The 16,954-nt window shown below is 45.0% G+C and overlaps 1 pseudogene; it reads right to left on the bottom strand.

The window, feature by feature from the left end:
* Positions 1 to 9,635: 9,635 nt before the first annotated feature.
* Positions 9,636 to 13,585, bottom strand: LOC129506596 (calcium-binding and coiled-coil domain-containing protein 1-like; annotated as a pseudogene).
* Between the last annotated feature and the right edge of the window lie 3,369 nt (positions 13,586 to 16,954).

Raw genomic sequence — 16,954 nt, 5'->3', positions numbered from 1 at the left:
ACTGGCAAAATTACATATGCATTTATCATTTGACACAGCAATCTCACTTCTAAGTATCTATGCAAGCATACACTGGTAAAAATATAAAAAGATGTATGCACAAGACTATATATGGCATTTTAAGGAGTCAAAACAAAACAAAACACCCTGAAAGTAACTTAAGTATTTATCTGTAGGGAACTAGTTGAATAAATGTGGTACATCTACAAATGCTATACAGTTAACTTAAAGAATAAGGAATGTTTTTATGTGCTACCATGGAATGATATCTAGGATTTAATGTTAAGTGAAAAAAATCAAAGTAAAGTACCTGAATGGAGCTTAACCTACACATGTATTTTCTCTGTAAAGTATATCACAATCTTTTTACTCTTAGGAACAGTTGAGCACTATGCTTGAGGGCCATTTTAAACAATAAAATCACCAGAAAAAGCACAAAATGCAGCCCTTAATACACTGCAATAAGGGCACTTGTTTACATATGAGAGCTGAAATAAGAAGGCAGAACTCACTGTGCATATTTTTTTACATTTTCAAAAAAGGAAAATATTAGCTGTAAAATAAATGAAATGTGAGAAAGGAGTAGGTGAGGGTAAAGAACTAGAAGATAAACTTTTCTGCATATTCCTTGTTTCATAATTTGAATTTTGTACCATGTTGAAGTTTTATTAAATTCCAAAACAATATAAATCAAAATGAAACTAAGAGCAACCTCTAAAATGAATTTGAAATATTGGTGTGACATCATGAGGTGCTTTCTTTTTAAAAATGTCTTTCCTAACCCTTTTCACTGTTAAGACCTAGAAACAATAACCAATCCAGTAGCTCTGAGCACTATTCTACCTTAATTATGGTCTCTTAATAGCACTTATCACCACAAGAAACCAGACCTCTTTGGAGACCTGGCTAGTTCCAGATCTGGGACCAGAAATCTACAACATATAAAAAAGAAGAAGAAACTTACAAGATGATTCTAAGACATCTTTACATTCAAAAAGAAGCTACCAAAGACTACTACAGTTATGTGTCAAAAGGACTCCAGAGACAAAGATAATCTCATTGACTAAAGATGAGATCATTTGAGCACCAATAACTCCAACATATTACAACGTATCAAATATATTTAAATCCATTGAGTTTATGATCACACACACACACACATACAACTCATTGTCTACTTTGAAGAACACTAGGAACTAATTCATTATTCTAAAAAATTTTAAAGGGTAACAATTAAGCACTTTTTTCTGCCTTTTCTATCTGAACTGAACTTTAGAGCAGTAAAATACATGTTGAAGAAAATTTTCTTTCTTTAGAAGTATTTCAGCTTATGAATAAAGAATGATAGAATGCCATCCTTTTGCAAACTCCTGACATAAGGATATGGCAATAAACATTAATTTCTACCAACCTCACAAGAGAGAGACCAGACATTATTATTACTCTTATTTCCTGAGGAAAGTACATAACACCACCTGGGAAGTAGTTTTCTTTTAAATCTTGTATGCATCTGAGTCATAGGAAGGGTTAGCTATAACCATGATTAAAAGAAAATGGGGAGAGAGGAATGTGCTTCATGACACAGTGGGGCTGCGACTAATACACTGAGAATATGGAAAACCTAGTCAAATGACTCAGTTTCTTCAAGGAAGTAATTCAAGGGGGAAAAACTATAAATCAAAAGATACTTAAGAGATGTATCAACCAAAGGAAACATATGGGCCTTCCTTAGATGATTATTAAAACAACTCAAAATTGTGTGTATGTGTGTGTGTGTGTGTGTGAGAGAGAGAGAGAGAGAGAGAGAAATTTGGAACTTGATTAGATATTTGAGCATATTATTTACATTTTTAGGTTATCTTTTAAAATTCTTGATATAATATTATATCTAGTATTTGCTTCAAAGTAATCCAACTGTAAAGTAGGAAAGGAAGACAGAAGGTATACATAAAACAAAAGCAGCTGAGTTAATTAAGGTAGGAATCATGAGAGGCGCACAGGTTTCATCGCATTAGTCTTTCTAAGGGTAGTGTATGTTTTAAATTTTTCATACCAAATTTTTAATTATTTAAAATCCCATTAACCAGCAAATAATAGATCCTTGTTTCTTGTATCTTAAAAGAATCCAATCAGTATAGAATTCCTGTCAAGATTAAATGTAGTAGCCCATGTAGACCAGGGAATCTAGTGGCTGACAAAAAGAGAGAGAGAGAGAGAGAGAGAGGGAGGGAGGGAGGGAGGGAGAAAAAGAGAGAAAGGCTCCAGATATGGTGGTTAAAGCATTAATATGTTTCAGGATTTTAGCTTACTTCTTTTTTTTTTTTTTTAACTTCAGCCCTATACAATTCAGAGAAATTCTATGTCAACCTTATGCAAATAATGTAGACAAAACGGAATTCCTATACTTCCAGGATCCATTCAGAAAGAGAATCTTTTCCAGTAATACCTCTTTAATTTCTTGCCTGGCATCCAGTCAGGGAGGCTTCTTTAAGGCCAATATACCTGATGCATACTCTACTCCCAGACTCAGAGCTGGGTAACTCCCCAGGTAGCTCTTTGCATTACTAACTTTATTGCTCCTTTCCCCTAGAAGTCTGACATACCCAGTTACTCTCTCCACCTTGACCTTGCTTCCTCTCAGAGCCCATTTCATTTCTCCAGCTAGGCTGGACTCCTCAGGACAGCCCTTCCAACTCCTAAGGCATGAGTAGCCCTATCACCAGCTTCAACATGACATCCCACAGCAAAGCTGACATACTTTCAAAGTGCTTCCTTCTTGTCCATCCTTCTATCCCAGACCATCACACTATCCAGCCTAGCTGGTACCAGGACATTCAACCCACCCCTCTGGTGTCTCACTCCCTTTCTGCTGACACTTCACTTCCATTTTGCAGTGGACTTTGTCCAGATTTTACAAAAATCAACGTGTTCAGGATAACAAGTATAATGGTCTCTTGTGGCCTCCCTAAAATTGTTACCACATTTTTGTTGACCTAGTTATTACATTTACTGTTACCAGAAATCAACTGGCTCAAGCAATTCTGGGAGTATTTCGCATTTATTTATTTCATCTTCACTAAATAGGATGACCTTGTAGAACACAATTGGTTATTCCCAAAAGTGGACCTAATGGCTGGCATCATTAAAGCTTATGCAATTTCCAAGAATGCTGGGTTCCATATTCTCTTTGAGGGCAATTATACAAAACTCTCATAATCTACCACTGCCTATTCCAGTTGGACCAAAGGATTTAGAATAATTTAGTGTGCAACAGGATATATATTCAGCATGGAAAGAATAGAGATTAACACCACCTTCAACTAAATCCCATGCCTTAGGCCTCAGTTCCATCACCAGTAATATGAGCATTTTTTGAAGACTTGTGTCTGTGCCATATCTAACCCTCCAAGAGTCCTTCGAAGTCAGGGACTGTATTTCATTTTCTGTGTATCTTCAAGGCCAAACCCAGTTCTATCAAACAGAAGACATTAATTTTGAATGATTGGCTGTGCAAGGTTCTGTAAACTTTTTGACTTCCACGGAAGTATCCCAAACCCCTGACACCATCAACAACTGTGTATGGCAGTAATAGCCATGCATTTGTGATGAAAAAGAGCCCTGAGCACATTAAAACCTGTCCTAAGTTATGAGATTCAGTTCTAGGCCTCGATTCTAGAGATGACAGAGTGCAATGGAAAGTATGCCGGACTCTGCCCTTGGACCTGCGCTGTCCTGGGGAAACAGCAGACTTGCGCCAACCACAGATGTCAGGGTCAGAGAGGCCTGAATGTGAATTGGTTCCATCAGTCCTCCACTTCAGCTGCTGGCTGTAAGAAACAGAACTTAATTGAGCAACAGTAAGCAAAAGGTGGATTTTATTTTTTTGGATGATGAGAAAATCAACACAAACTCACAGACAGGGAGTGCAGACAGGCCCCAGGAAGATCTGGTGCCCGAATCGAAACACATACCTTCAAAATCAGGCCACAGACACACCCCACCACTGAGTCCTGCTCTCCCTGGGACCACATGATACCCTCTTCCATCACCCTGCACCCCTCTCTCTGTAGAGGAAGTTTGCTCATTCCACTTGTAAGCAGGCTAAACATGGCTGTTCAGATCCTATTTTTTTCTCACCGTGCAGGTCAAGTACCCACAGCAGCTGGCTTGTGGCCCTGAGGTTTATTCCCAGTTTTCTGGGGGATGTAGTCTGATTGTCTCCCCATCCCGGACTGACAATCTCTGCCAGCCCACCCAACAGAGGCTGTGGGAGTCTCTACCTTCTGAGGAATGGTGATTTTATGCAGGGATAGTAGATGATCAGCCTCCCATTTTATGGGCTTACGCTGCAGTTATGAAGGATATTTAAGGTTGAGATCAGCTCAGTGGCTATTGCATCAGCCCAGAAGAGAAATGATGAGAGCTTCAGCAAAAATCAGAAAAGCTATCAGGGGAATAAAGAAGAAAATGAATGGAAGAAGTATGAAAGAATCAGAGTCACAACATTGGGTGTGGGGGATGAGAAAGGAAGGTTTCTGGTCTTGAGAGGGAGAGATGGCAAAAAAAAAAAAAATTGAAGAAGACAACCAGGAGGAAAGGCAAATTTGGGTGGGGTCAGGGTGGTGGTGGAGAATGGACAAAGGTATTGTATTTTAACACAAAACAAGATTCTGCGTGTAAAAATCAGAGAGAGATACCCAAAGATAAGATGGAGAAAGGATGGCTTGCATGATTAGTTATAAACCTCTCTACTTCTATTTCTGCCCTGATTAACACCTGTCAGCAGCTCCTGATACTACAGGATAAAATCCAGCCTCTTATGCCTGGACCTCAAAGCCCTTCACCACACAGCCTGTGACCAGCTCTGTACCCTTGGTGTCAGCCACAGCAAGCAGTAACCAGCTGCAGCCTCCTCAATGCACCATCTTCTCCTGTCTCTGTGCATTGAGGCATCCTGCTCCCTCTGCCTTCTTCCTCCAGCTGCCTGGCATGCTTCTATTTGTCCTTCAAGACACCTGAGCCAGCCAAGGCTACCTTACTTGCCCTTTTTATTCGGTGTTCTCTGTACTATTCCCTCCTGGGTCCTGGCAAACCGCTAAGTTGCAATCTGACATTTTGGTCCATTTCCCCCACTCCCCAACCCCAGACTAGGAATCCATGAATTCAGGAAGTGTGGTTTGCATCTCAGTATCCTCAATGCCTGCTACAGAGTAACACCTATCAGATATTTTTGAAGTAGCTGGATTGGTGGGCTGACCTCTGCACTGTAGGCACACAAAAACCTTACAGCATTTTCCCTTGCCAGTGGGAATCATCTCTCTCTGTCTCCTTTCCTTCTGCTGCTTTCCCATTACTGTGCATTTCCTCTCTGAGTGAGAATAAAGGAAAATGGATTCCTGTTTCAGCCTTGGCATCAGATGTGCATCCCCATGGACTTGGTATTAAAGGAGCCATTGACCTTACAAAATTGTGCAGGGAAGAAAAAGAAAACAGACTTGTTTTTTGTTTTTAAAAGATTTTATTTATCTATTAATGAGAGAGAGAGAGAGAGAGGCAGAGACATAGGCAGAGGGAGAAGCAGGCTCCCTGCAGGGAGCCTGATGTGGGACTTGATCCCTGGACCCCAGGATCACAACCTGAGCCGAAGGCAGAGGCTCAACCACTGAGCCACCGGGGTGTCCCAAAAACAGACTTGTTTAAAGCAAATTAAAATACATTCAGGGAGGAACTGAGTCTACATGAGCTGCAAATATAAGAAGGAAGAGAAAATGGCATCCTTGAAAATTTATAGTGGGTAAACCAAAGGAAGTTGGCTCATAGGCCTTAGATGCATATTCCCTTTTCATTTTTTCTCAAGCCAGATTGCAATGGGACGGAGAGAATGAGGGACACAGAAGTAAAGAGAGTGAGACAAACTGCTTTTTCAAGAACTTCAGAAACAAGGTCCAGAGGACCACGGGTTGCAACTTAAAGTGGACTGGAGCGAAATTGGGTCGTATGCTGTGTGTATGTTGAAAGATAAGATGTGAGCTTATCTGTGGGCTGGAAGAGAGATAAAAAGGAAAGGGAGAACTCAAAAGGGACATTACTTGAAGCAAGATCCTGTAGAAGGCCAAAGGGAGTGGGGCCAGGAGCGCAGGAGAGGAAGCACACTCGTTCCTCTACCCAGGTGACAGGGCCCCTACCAGCTTTTCTAGCTCCTCTGCCAACACTGCCTGGAGACCTCCTCCTTTCCAGGCACTCCATCACTTTCTCTGATCATGCCACACTTTTTCAGGCCCTGATGGGTCCACACATATTGTTCCCTTCACCTGCAGTGCTGGTTCCCCAATTGCCTCTTATTGAATTCTGACTCAGCCTTTAAGACACAACTCAGAGATCCGGGCCACTGAGAAATTTTCCTGATTCTTCTACTCGAGCAAGGAAAATGTTTCTCCTCTGGCACTCAGACTTGTAAGATACACATTTGTTGGTGTACTTATTTCTTCTGACTTCCCGCCAGAATAGGGGTGCCCCAACCAGGAAGGACTATGCCAGATTCATATAGATCACACACTCTAGAAATGTTGAATGAGGGATCTCTGGTGGCTCAGTGGTTTAGCGCCTGCCTTTGGCCCAGGGCGGGATCCTGGAGTCCCGGGATCGAGTCCCACGTCAGGCTCCTGGCATGGAGCCTGCTTCTCCCCCCTCCTGTGTCTCTGCCTCTCTCTCTATGTCTATCATAAATAAATAAATAAATCTTTAATAAAAAAGAAAGAAATGTTGAATGAATGAATGAGTGAATGAATGAATGAATGAATGAATGAATGAGTGAATGTGGAAAGGAAAAGCCATTGGGTATTTTAGGAGCTTTGAGATGGAGAAAAAGAGTATAACCTCTTCCTGGGCTGAAAAGGTGAATGAGCTGAAGATTAAGGAGAAAAGGGAACTGTCCAGAGCAGTCTCGTCTCTGTTGGAAAGTCAGAGATGATGGAATGATTTAGAGGTAGAGTGAGAGCTGAGCTGAGGTTTGCATGCCAATGGCACCAACACATAAACAGAAATCCACAAAATTAAGTTCATGACCTTCCTGCAAAGTGAAAAGCAACTTTCCCACAGTCAATAGCTTTATCTGGGAAATAAATTAACAGTGATCAAATCAGATTTGTGAGACCTCAGGGACAGAGTGTCTCAGACAGCTGGGGCTTTCTAAAAGTCATAAAAATACCGACGTTCTGTCCAAGTCCATGATCAAAGGCTTGCCGGACTCACTAATGAAGAAGAAAATCCACTTAACAGTATTAAGATAGCCTTTGATTCCTAATCTTTTGCTGTGTAAAAATCTGAGTTTTGTTCACCAAATAGCATTAAGTATCAATTAGAATATTTTCTAAATCTGTATTGTAAGCACACTAACTAATGTGTGTGACTAGTGAGAAATCACCAGATATAAATCTAGTATAAGCTTGAGTGGACTTGTCTCATTCCCTTCCTGGATCTCTGCAATCAGAGAACATCACACGGTGTTAGAGCTATAAGGAAGCTTGAAGAACATCTAGGCAAATCGCCTCGGGTTATCAGAGGCTGGGGTGGAAAAGTGAATTTCTCAGGCTTCCCTCCTCATTAGTAGTAGAAGTGAGCTGGAAACATGACTTTCCATCAAATAATCTTTTTCCTATGCCATGTCACAAAAGAAATTATGTTCAATTCTTGTTTCGATTAGCGAATTATGCAGTATAGTTCAAAAGTCTCCTGTCCCAAAGAATTAAGTTGAATGATGTTTTCATGCCCAAAATGGCAACCTCTCAGATAGCCAGAAAGTACTATTTTCTGGAACCCTTCATTTCCATGGACAGCTTCAGAAAGCCACGGTTTTACTGAACAAATGCTAAGTATCCTAAGAGTTCTGGAAGAAAAAGATAGGGACAGATGTGGGGGTGGCAGCAGATGATGGAGGAGAGAAGTCTTCAACAGGAAGTCCGGGGGTGTAGATTGGCCACGGCACTCCCGACCAAGACAAATGATATGATGATGGAAGATTCAGGGGCCCCTGACTGCCAAATCTGGATTAGAATTAATTTGTTCAGAGCAGTGTTTCCCAGAACACACTCCATAAAACACTAGTTTCTCAATATGCCCCATAAAAAAAATAAAGGAGAAATTCTGCATTCAAACAAGATTGAGAAATGCTGTACACCCCAGTACACATTAGCATATTAGAGGTGCCAGGTTTTCCTGTGGTCAAGTTTCTCTATTTTTGTGTACAGTGTTTTAAAAATGTAAAAACAATTCTTAGCTCAAGGACCATATCGAAACAGGCCACTGTTTAATGTTTAGCTCTTTGCCGACCCTTGCCAAAGAGGCCTGTTTCATGCTTTTATTTATTTGTTTACATAATGCTTATTAACATCCAATTCCTGCTAAACAGAAGACTTCTCTTTTTTTTTTCCATGATAATAACACATCTTATTAGAATTGTTATACATATCATATAAATATATTTGTCCCAACTACAGACAGAGGGAGGGATCATGAAGGAAAGCTCTTATTGCTGTGCGGAGAGCTCTTATTGCTGGAGATGGAGAAAGGACTGAGAAATGGGGACACCAGGGACCATTTGTTCCCCTCATCCCTCACAGAAGGCACAAATGCATTATTTCTTTCCATGTGAGGACACTGGGGGGAAGGTGGCAGGATGGGGCAGGAGACAGAGTACAGAAAACTTCAAAATACAAAAGAAATCTCCAAACTTCATATCTAATGCTGTGGAACAGGCCGCGGTGGGGTGCAGAAGGCAATGGGGTGGGGGGGCAGAGAGAACCACTGAAGCTCAGAACTGAGAGAGACCTCAAGGGGCCGAGACGACCGTGCTGCTGCCTAACAGGCCCCAGAGAAAACTCGGGTAAACCAACACAGACCCGGAATGAGAGAGGGTGGGGTGCCCCAGGAATTGGCTTTGGGGCATCAGAGAGTGTATGTGAGTGTGTGAGTGTGTGTGTATGTGGTGGTGGTGTGGTGGCTGGTGTCAGTGACGGAGCAACCAGGCCCAGGAGGGGCTGATCCTATTCCCCCTGGGGAAGGTCTCCTCCATCCTGGTTCCTCCAAACCGCTTCCAGGGAGTAGAGTCAGCGGCTGCTTCTGGGAAGGGCCCTGCCTGGGCAACGAGCCAGGTGGGAGAGGAAGGCCAGAGCCCCGGATGAAAACGGTTCGGGGGATCCCTGGGTGGTGCAGTGGTTTGGCGCCTGCCTTCGGCCCAGGGCGCGATCCTGGAGACCCGGGATCGAGTCCCACGTCGGGCTCCCTGCATGGAGCCTGCTTCTCCCTCTGCCTGTGTCTCTGCCTCTCTCTATCTGTGTGTGACTATCATGAATAAATAAATAAAATCTTTAAGAAAAAAAGAAAGAAAGAGAAAGAAAGAGAAAGAAGAAAGAAGAAAAGAAAGAAAGAAAGAAAGAAAGAAAGAAAGAAAGAAAGAAAGAAAGAAAGAAAGAAAGAAAGAAAGAAAGAAAGAAAATGGTTCGGGGAGCGGCTCTTAGGGGACAGAATGCCCTGGAGCCCAGGGTGTCAGAAGAGGCGAGAGACCTAAGTGTATGTCTGTGCGTGCGTGTGTGTCCGTGTGTCTGTGCGAGTCCTGGGGTGGGGGGAGGTGAGATCACTCAAAGGTAAAGGGGTCCTGGGTGCTGAAAAAGAAGTGTCCCTCCTCGTGGGCCGACCTCGGTGCCCGACGCTGGGGCGCGACGGAGCGGCTGGCGGACGACCAGGGCAGGAGCGTCCGGGGCCCCGCAGGAGGGGAGCTCTGTCCCCAGGCTCACAGGGGCCACGGGAAGGGAGCCTCGCGTCCCCTGGGGACCCATCCTCGGAGTCTGTCGGAGGCGCTGGGCGGCTCGGCCTGCAGTTGGCCTCCGCGGCAGCAGAGCCTTCTCCACCTCCCGCCCGCCACCTTCTCCGGGCAGGCCTCCAGCTTGCTCCCGCAGGCAGGCAGTTCCCGCTTCTCCTGCTGCACCTGCCCCTTTCCTTCCGGAGCCCGCGCGGCCGGGGCGCCCTGTCCGCTCCCGCGGCTCCGGCGGCCTGCACCAGGCTGGGATCCTTCCCCCGGGCAGCTTCTGAGCCCTTGGCTCGGGCTGTCCCCCTGCCCTGCCTTGTCCGGGCGCAGTACGCCCACCCCCCCGCTCCAGGCTCTGGTCTTTGTCTGCCCCGCGCCCTGCAGCCGCCAACCCGCCCCCCCCCCCCACCGCCCCGCCGCTCCCCGCCCCGCCGGCCTCGCTCCTCCTCCAGGTGCAGGCCCAGCTCGGCCGCCTGGACCCAGCCACGTGGATGGGGCGCCCCGGCTGCGCCCCCGAAGGGCGGCCTGGTGCTGACGCAAGGCTGCGAGCTCCTGGGCTCCTCGAAGCTGCTCCCTCGGGCTCCAGCTCGAGACACACGCTGCTGGGCCTGGCCCAGGTGTCCTTCATCGGGGCCACCTTGTCCTGCAGTCGCTGGGCCCGAGCACCCTGTTCCTCCTGCCGGCCCTTTGCTTCCTGCAGCTCCCAAGTTAAGCGATGGGTTTCCTGTCGTGCCCTCTGGAGCTCAGCCTCACTTGGCTCCTTGTGCTCGCACTTCTTTCAGCTGCTCAAGGAGCCTCTCTTGTTCCCGAGTTAGGGCCTTCACCGTGTCCTTCATCGTGTCCCTCACCCTGTCCAACTCCACCTCCTTTGTCAGCACTTTCTCACTGTCGGTCCCGATGTCATCTTCCAGCTCCAGGATGCGTGCCACATGGCCTCCCTGTTGTCGGCTCAGGATGTCCCTCTCTTCTACGAGGTCCCCGTGGGACCTGGCGAGCCCTTTGTACTTACTGCTCCCTGAGCTCCGCGTGCTCCTCCTGGCAGTTGACAGAGCCACCTCCAGAGCCTGTACTTGATTCCTCAGCTCCCTCACCTGTCCCTCCAGCTGCAGCTTCAGCTGCATCAGGTCACTCCTCTCTTGCTGTCTCATCCAGCTGGTTCTGCAGCACAGTGGCCTTGGGGACAACAAGCAGGATGTCAGCGTCACCATCAGTCTCCTCCAGGGTCACCAGTTCATCCATGGGCCTTGGCTCTCAGAACTGCAAAGGGGGACTCTGCCCACACACCCAGCCCTGGCAGTTCACGTACCAGAATTGGTAGAGCTGGGCTCTGGGTTTGGGCAGGTAGCTGGCTTGGAACTGGACACTGGTGTGGACAGGGGAGCCGGCAGCTGCATTTTCCGGCACTGAAGACCAGACAAACGTGTGGTAATCCCGAACACAGGCAGGCCCGGGGGAAGGATCTAGTGACATTCCATCTGGGTGTTGGGAGGTAGGTCCACGCTACACTTAGAAAATTGACTCCATCTCCGGGAGGTGCCTGGCATAGGGATGATTCTTCCACGCTGCCCTCAAGCTATTTGCCCTCCCACACCCGGATCAGCTGTTCATTCACCTTCCCTAAACAGAAAATTTCTTAAAAAAAAAAAAAAATAAGAATGATATTTATTTGGCTTTTTGGAAATATAAATAACACAATAGATGACAAAGAGCAAAACAAAACCAAATAAACCCCTGACATGATATATGGTTGATCATTTCCAGGCACAATAGCAGTTACTAATAAATATAACTAATATATAAAATATTAAAAAATAATATAAAAAAATAAATTCGATTTTATTTTTACCTGCTTTCTTCCCAGCATTAACTATATGGGGATTTTCAGAAGCTTGAGTTCCTAAGAAAATGCCACAGCTGGTTCATGGACCCAATTTCAATGTGTGTATGAAGAGGGAATGTTCCCCACACCACCACAAGCAATGTTCTGGACACCAGGTAGATGTCCTACAATTCAACTCAAGGCTGACACTCTCTGAGATAGCATTGGATTTCATAAGGTAAGAGTTCAGTCCTATGGGATGGCCTCACCTCGACTTCAGATGCCAGGTGTCAGCCAGACAGTTCCCCATGTTTCCAACCAATCGGCTACAAATTAGAGCTTCTAACAACCCTTTCAATTTAGGATGCCAATAGCAGGTCCAGGTTGTTGCCTGTACTTCTGACCAATAGGCTACAATTGGAAGTTCCTACAACCTTCTCCTTGAGTTCATTAATCTGCTAAAGAGGCTCACAGAACTCAGGGAAACATTTTATTTACTAGATCACCAGTTTATTATAAAAGGATATAACTCAAGAACAGTCAGATGAAAGAGATGCGTAGGATAAGGTATGGGGAAAGGGCACAGACCTTGCATGCTCTCTCCAAGCATGCCACTCTCCCCAAATCTCCCTCTGTCGACCCATGGAAGGTCTCCAAACCCCATCCTTCTGGGTTTTCATGGAAGCTTCATTACATAGGCATGATTGATTAAATCATTGGCAATTGGCAACTGATTCAAACTCCACTCCTGAGATGCCTGGGTGGCTCAGAGGCTGAGTGTCTGCCTGCAGATCAAGATGTGATCCCAAGTCACGCATCGGGCTCCCCAGAGGGAGCCTGCTTCTCCCTCTATCTATGTCTCTGCCTCTCTCTATGTCTCTTATGAATAAATAAATAAAATATTAAAAAAAATAAAAAACAACTCCACTCCTTTCTCCTTTCTGGAGAACAAGAGGGTGAGGCCTGTCAGTCCCACACTCTAATCACATGGTTGGTTCCATTGGGAACCAGCCCCCATTCTTTAGGGGCTCCCCAAAAGTCACCTCATTAATATATAAAAAATCAGGTCTTTATCTTCCCAAACACTAAGGAAATTCCAAGAGTTTAAGAAGCTGTGAGCCAGGAACCATGGGCAAAGACCAAATATGTATTTTTCTGAATGACCACAGGTATATTTCTTATAAATCACAATATCACAGCTTCTAATTATGCTGGAGACATTTTAGAAAATAGAGTTTAGATCTGAAATCTACATTTCCAAACATTCTAGGTGATTCTGATACAGGTGGTCCAAGACACATTTAAGGGAAAGCTGATAGTACTGGAAGAGTAAGGATGATGATGACCTTGAGGCTGAAGGTCAAGAGACCATTGCATACAATGGGGGTGGGGGGAGGGAGGGAGATTTTACTTATCTCAGAGGACATTTTCAAAACTTCTTTAGGAAAGGGACGCCTGGGTGGCTCAGTGGTTGAGCGTCTGCCTTCAGCTCAGGGCGTCATCCCGGAGTTCCAGGATCGGGTCCCACATCAGGCTCCCTGCATGGAGCCTATTTCTCCCTCTGCCTGTGTCTCTGCCTCTCTCTGTGTCTCTCATGAATAAATAAATAAAATTTTAAAAAATAAAATAAACATATTTAAAAAAACTTTAGGAAAAAATTGTCACCTCTCTTAAATAACTAAATGGAATGATAAAGGAAGAGCATCCATAGCCCTTACAACCCCCAAGATTCCCTGAGTCTTTGGGGCTGTCTCACAAAGAATCTCTGCCCACACCACTGGAGACTGGTAGGGGTGAGCCAGAAAGGTCTTCACCCCTTTCCTAAATCCCCTGTGGTGGAGCTGAGCCAGGAGAGGCATTCATTCAAGGCTTCAGGAAAGGCTAGTAGAAAACAAGGAAGAAAGCAACATGTAGCTACAGAAACTAACTCCCAAAGTCTCACTCAGCTCAGTAACAGGCTTCATTCTCGGAGCTTGCAGCACCCCACCCCGCCACCATAGAAGTTTTAGCTTGTTTCTACGGCGTGGGTGGCTTCATTCCAGAGGTGTACTGAAGCAGGTCACCGTGAGCATCTGTGTGCATCTCTTCCCAGCTCCTGTTCGGTGAGTGTCTTCATGTTGGTACCTTGAAATTGACCACGGTGGGAATATTTACACCATAGAAATAGGCAAAAATCAGGGCGTAGTTTATTTATTTAATTCTGAGAGCTGCTTGCTAAACAGTTACCAGCACATCACTGCTTCCAACCTACTACACAGAATGCACAATAGCTCCATGGGTAAAAGCAGACTGTGTTTTAAAACACCTTGCTTTGGGACACCTGGGTGGCTCAGTGGTTGAGTATCTGCCTTTGGCTCAAGTTGTGATCCCGAGGTCTTGGGATGGAGTCCCATAACGGGCTCCCCTCGGGGAGCCTGCTTCTCTGTCTGTCTCTGCCTCTCTCTCTCTGTCTCTCATGAATAAATATATAATATCTCTTAAAAAATAAAAATAAAAAATAAATAAAATAAAAAATAAGACATCATGTTTGGAATCCCAAGGCCATCCCTTACTTAGCAGCTATGACCCTTAATCTCAGAGTCTCTGTCTGCCTTCTGTAAAACTGGAGAGAACTCCTTCCACTTTAGGGTGAGAGTTTTATAGAAAGTACTATACAAAGAAACTTAGGCCAAAGCTTGGCACGTGGCAAGTACTGGCAGAGAAGTCTAGACATCATAAGGAATTAAAAGCAGAATCCAGAGAGGCCCCAAGAAAGACAGGAGTTCTCCATCTCTTCTGTGTAATGCTCTTTACTTCCCTGCATCTTCCATGGATGACTGACAGTGAGAATATCTCACTCTATGGACGGGAACTTTTCCTATAGATTAAGTTGACTAATCCTATCAGGATGTGACCCCACAAAGCCCAGCTATCACAAGAGACACACACATATGGTTTAATTACGGAACCTTCAAACCCATAGTGATGCCGTGTCTAGAGCACTGACTACTTTCTTCAGCAGGTGCCGGCTTCCGGGACAAGTGTGTCAGGGTTCTCTGTATAAACTGAACACTGGTTTCTTGAATGACTTATACAGCAATTAGCAAGAATGTGAAATTTTCATGAATCTTGATACAGATTTTACTTCCCTGCCTTAATGGGTAAGAGCCTTCTGCATGCAATCAAGCCGTTCCCAGGTGTCTGAAGATGCCATGAGGCCTCTAGGCCCTCATTATCAACATCAGTTCTCCCCTACTGATACAGTAGCTACAGGAGAAGAAAGCTGCCCTGGCGCTGTATGAACCAAGAGACAGCCCAGAGACATTGATTGGGTTTGGACCGAAGCCCTGAAATTCAGTTGTTTTCTTGTTATTTGCCTCTCCTAGGGCTAAGAAGATTCACAGTGGATCATGAGATACATTTCTACAATCTAAATGATTAAGGTTTCAGAACCCAGAGTTTATTCATCTGCTTCTCCTTCAGCCATGATTGGGTGAAAGCAGAGCTATGGGACCCGCAGCTTCCCTGCTTTCTGTCCTTTCCAATCTCTTTGCAAGGGGACCACTATCCTCCAAGGGTCTCTAAAGGGGGTGAGTTTTTTTTTTTCCATCGGACTTTAATTGATTTAGATCAGAAATTAGTATGCAACCCAGAGTCCCAGATATGTGAGCAGTGAGACAGATCAACATGTCACTTATTTCATTAGCTACAATTTAATTACAAGCAGAATTTCTTTCCAGTTGTATGTTTCCAGCAATCCTTGATGTTCAGAGTATAAGGACAACTTCATTTGGATGCAGAAAAGTTTTCAGGAAGAGCTGCAAAATCAGGCTTGGAAAATTCAAGTGTCTGCAAGAAATAGCTCCCAAAGTATGAGTAGACCAATCCTTAATATTCAGCTTTTTTTTTAAAGATTTTATTTATTTATTTGAGATGGGGGGAGAGAGAGAGGGAGAGAGAGCACATTAGTGGTGGGGGGAGAGGGACAGAAGGAAAGGGAGAAGCAGGCTCCATGCTGAGCAGAGAGCCCAATGTGGGGCTTGATCCTAGAACCCTGAGATCATGACCTGAGTAGGAGGCAGACACTTAACCAACTGAGCCATGCAGGAGCCCCAACACCCAACTTTTAAGCAACAAATATCTGGTAAAGATCTTCTATGCCTCTGGCATGATGCTGGATGCTGAAAGTACAGGACAAAGATATTCCTGCCCCATGAGGGAGCTTGTATGTCAATGAAGGATCAACACTAAGACACTGCTGACACTAATAACGATGTGATGACAAATGAAGTTAAGTGTTATGAAAGCCAAGTGCAAGGAGCTACTAAGGAAGTGGTATAGCTCTGCAGGAGTTAGGGGTGGTCCCCTGAGGAAGAGACATTTTAGCCAAAATTTAGAAGCTGAGAATGAGCCTGGCATAGCAAAGAGAATATTTTTTTAAGAGTTATTTATTTGAGAGAGATCAAGAGAGAGAGAGAGAATCTCAAGCAGACTCCGTGCTGAGTGTGGAGCCCATCAAGGGGCTCAATCTCACGACTCTGAGATCAGAACCTGAGCAGAAACCGAAAGTTGGATGCTCAACCAACTGCACCACCCAGGCCTCCCTTAAAAAAATTCCCAACTGACTGGTTAAGACTACATTTCTAGGGGAGTAAAAGAGGACATCCACCACTTCCACTGTGACCTCAGTCTGTACTTATTTTTTTTTTTAAAGTAGGCTCCATGCCCAGTGTAGAGGCCAATGTGGGGCTTGAACTCACAACACTGAGATCAAGACTTGAGCTGAGATCAAGGGTTGGACATTTAACTGACTGAGGCACCCAGGTACCCCAAACTATTTTAGAATAAAGGGCTACCAATAGCAAAGGTCTTGAAGTGGAAAGGAACAAACCCAGAAGCTGAAAGGTCAGTGTGGCTGAAGCACAGTGAGGGCAGACAGGCAGTGCAGAGCGGTGGTCAAGGTACAGATCGGGGCCATTATCTCAAGAGCAAGGGAAGTCACGAAAGCATTTTCAGGGAATGAGCAACATGGTCAGCTTCACACTTTTTTTTTTAAGATTTTATTTATTTATTCATGAGAGATACAGAGAGAGAGAGAGAGAGAGAGAGAGAGAGAGAGAGGCAGAGACACAGGCAGAGGGAGAAGCAGGCTCCTCATTGGGAGCCCAATGTGGAACTTGATCCCAGGATTCCAGGATCATGCCCTGGGCCATAGGCAGGGGTTAAACTGCTGAGTGACCCAGGGATCCCCCAAGCCTCGTACTTTTTGATGATCATCCTGGCTATTGCACAGAGAGTGGGCTGGAGGGCGGTAAGAGAGGCTGTAGGAGGCCAGCCAGGAGGCATTGCTGGAA

The sequence above is a fragment of the Nyctereutes procyonoides genome, unplaced genomic scaffold (assembly GCF_905146905.1).
Source record: "Nyctereutes procyonoides isolate TBG_1078 unplaced genomic scaffold, NYPRO_anot_genome, whole genome shotgun sequence".
NCBI lineage: Eukaryota > Metazoa > Chordata > Mammalia > Carnivora > Canidae > Nyctereutes > Nyctereutes procyonoides.
Note: the sequence above shows the minus strand (reverse complement) of the source record. Positions and strands in the feature narration are given on the sequence as shown.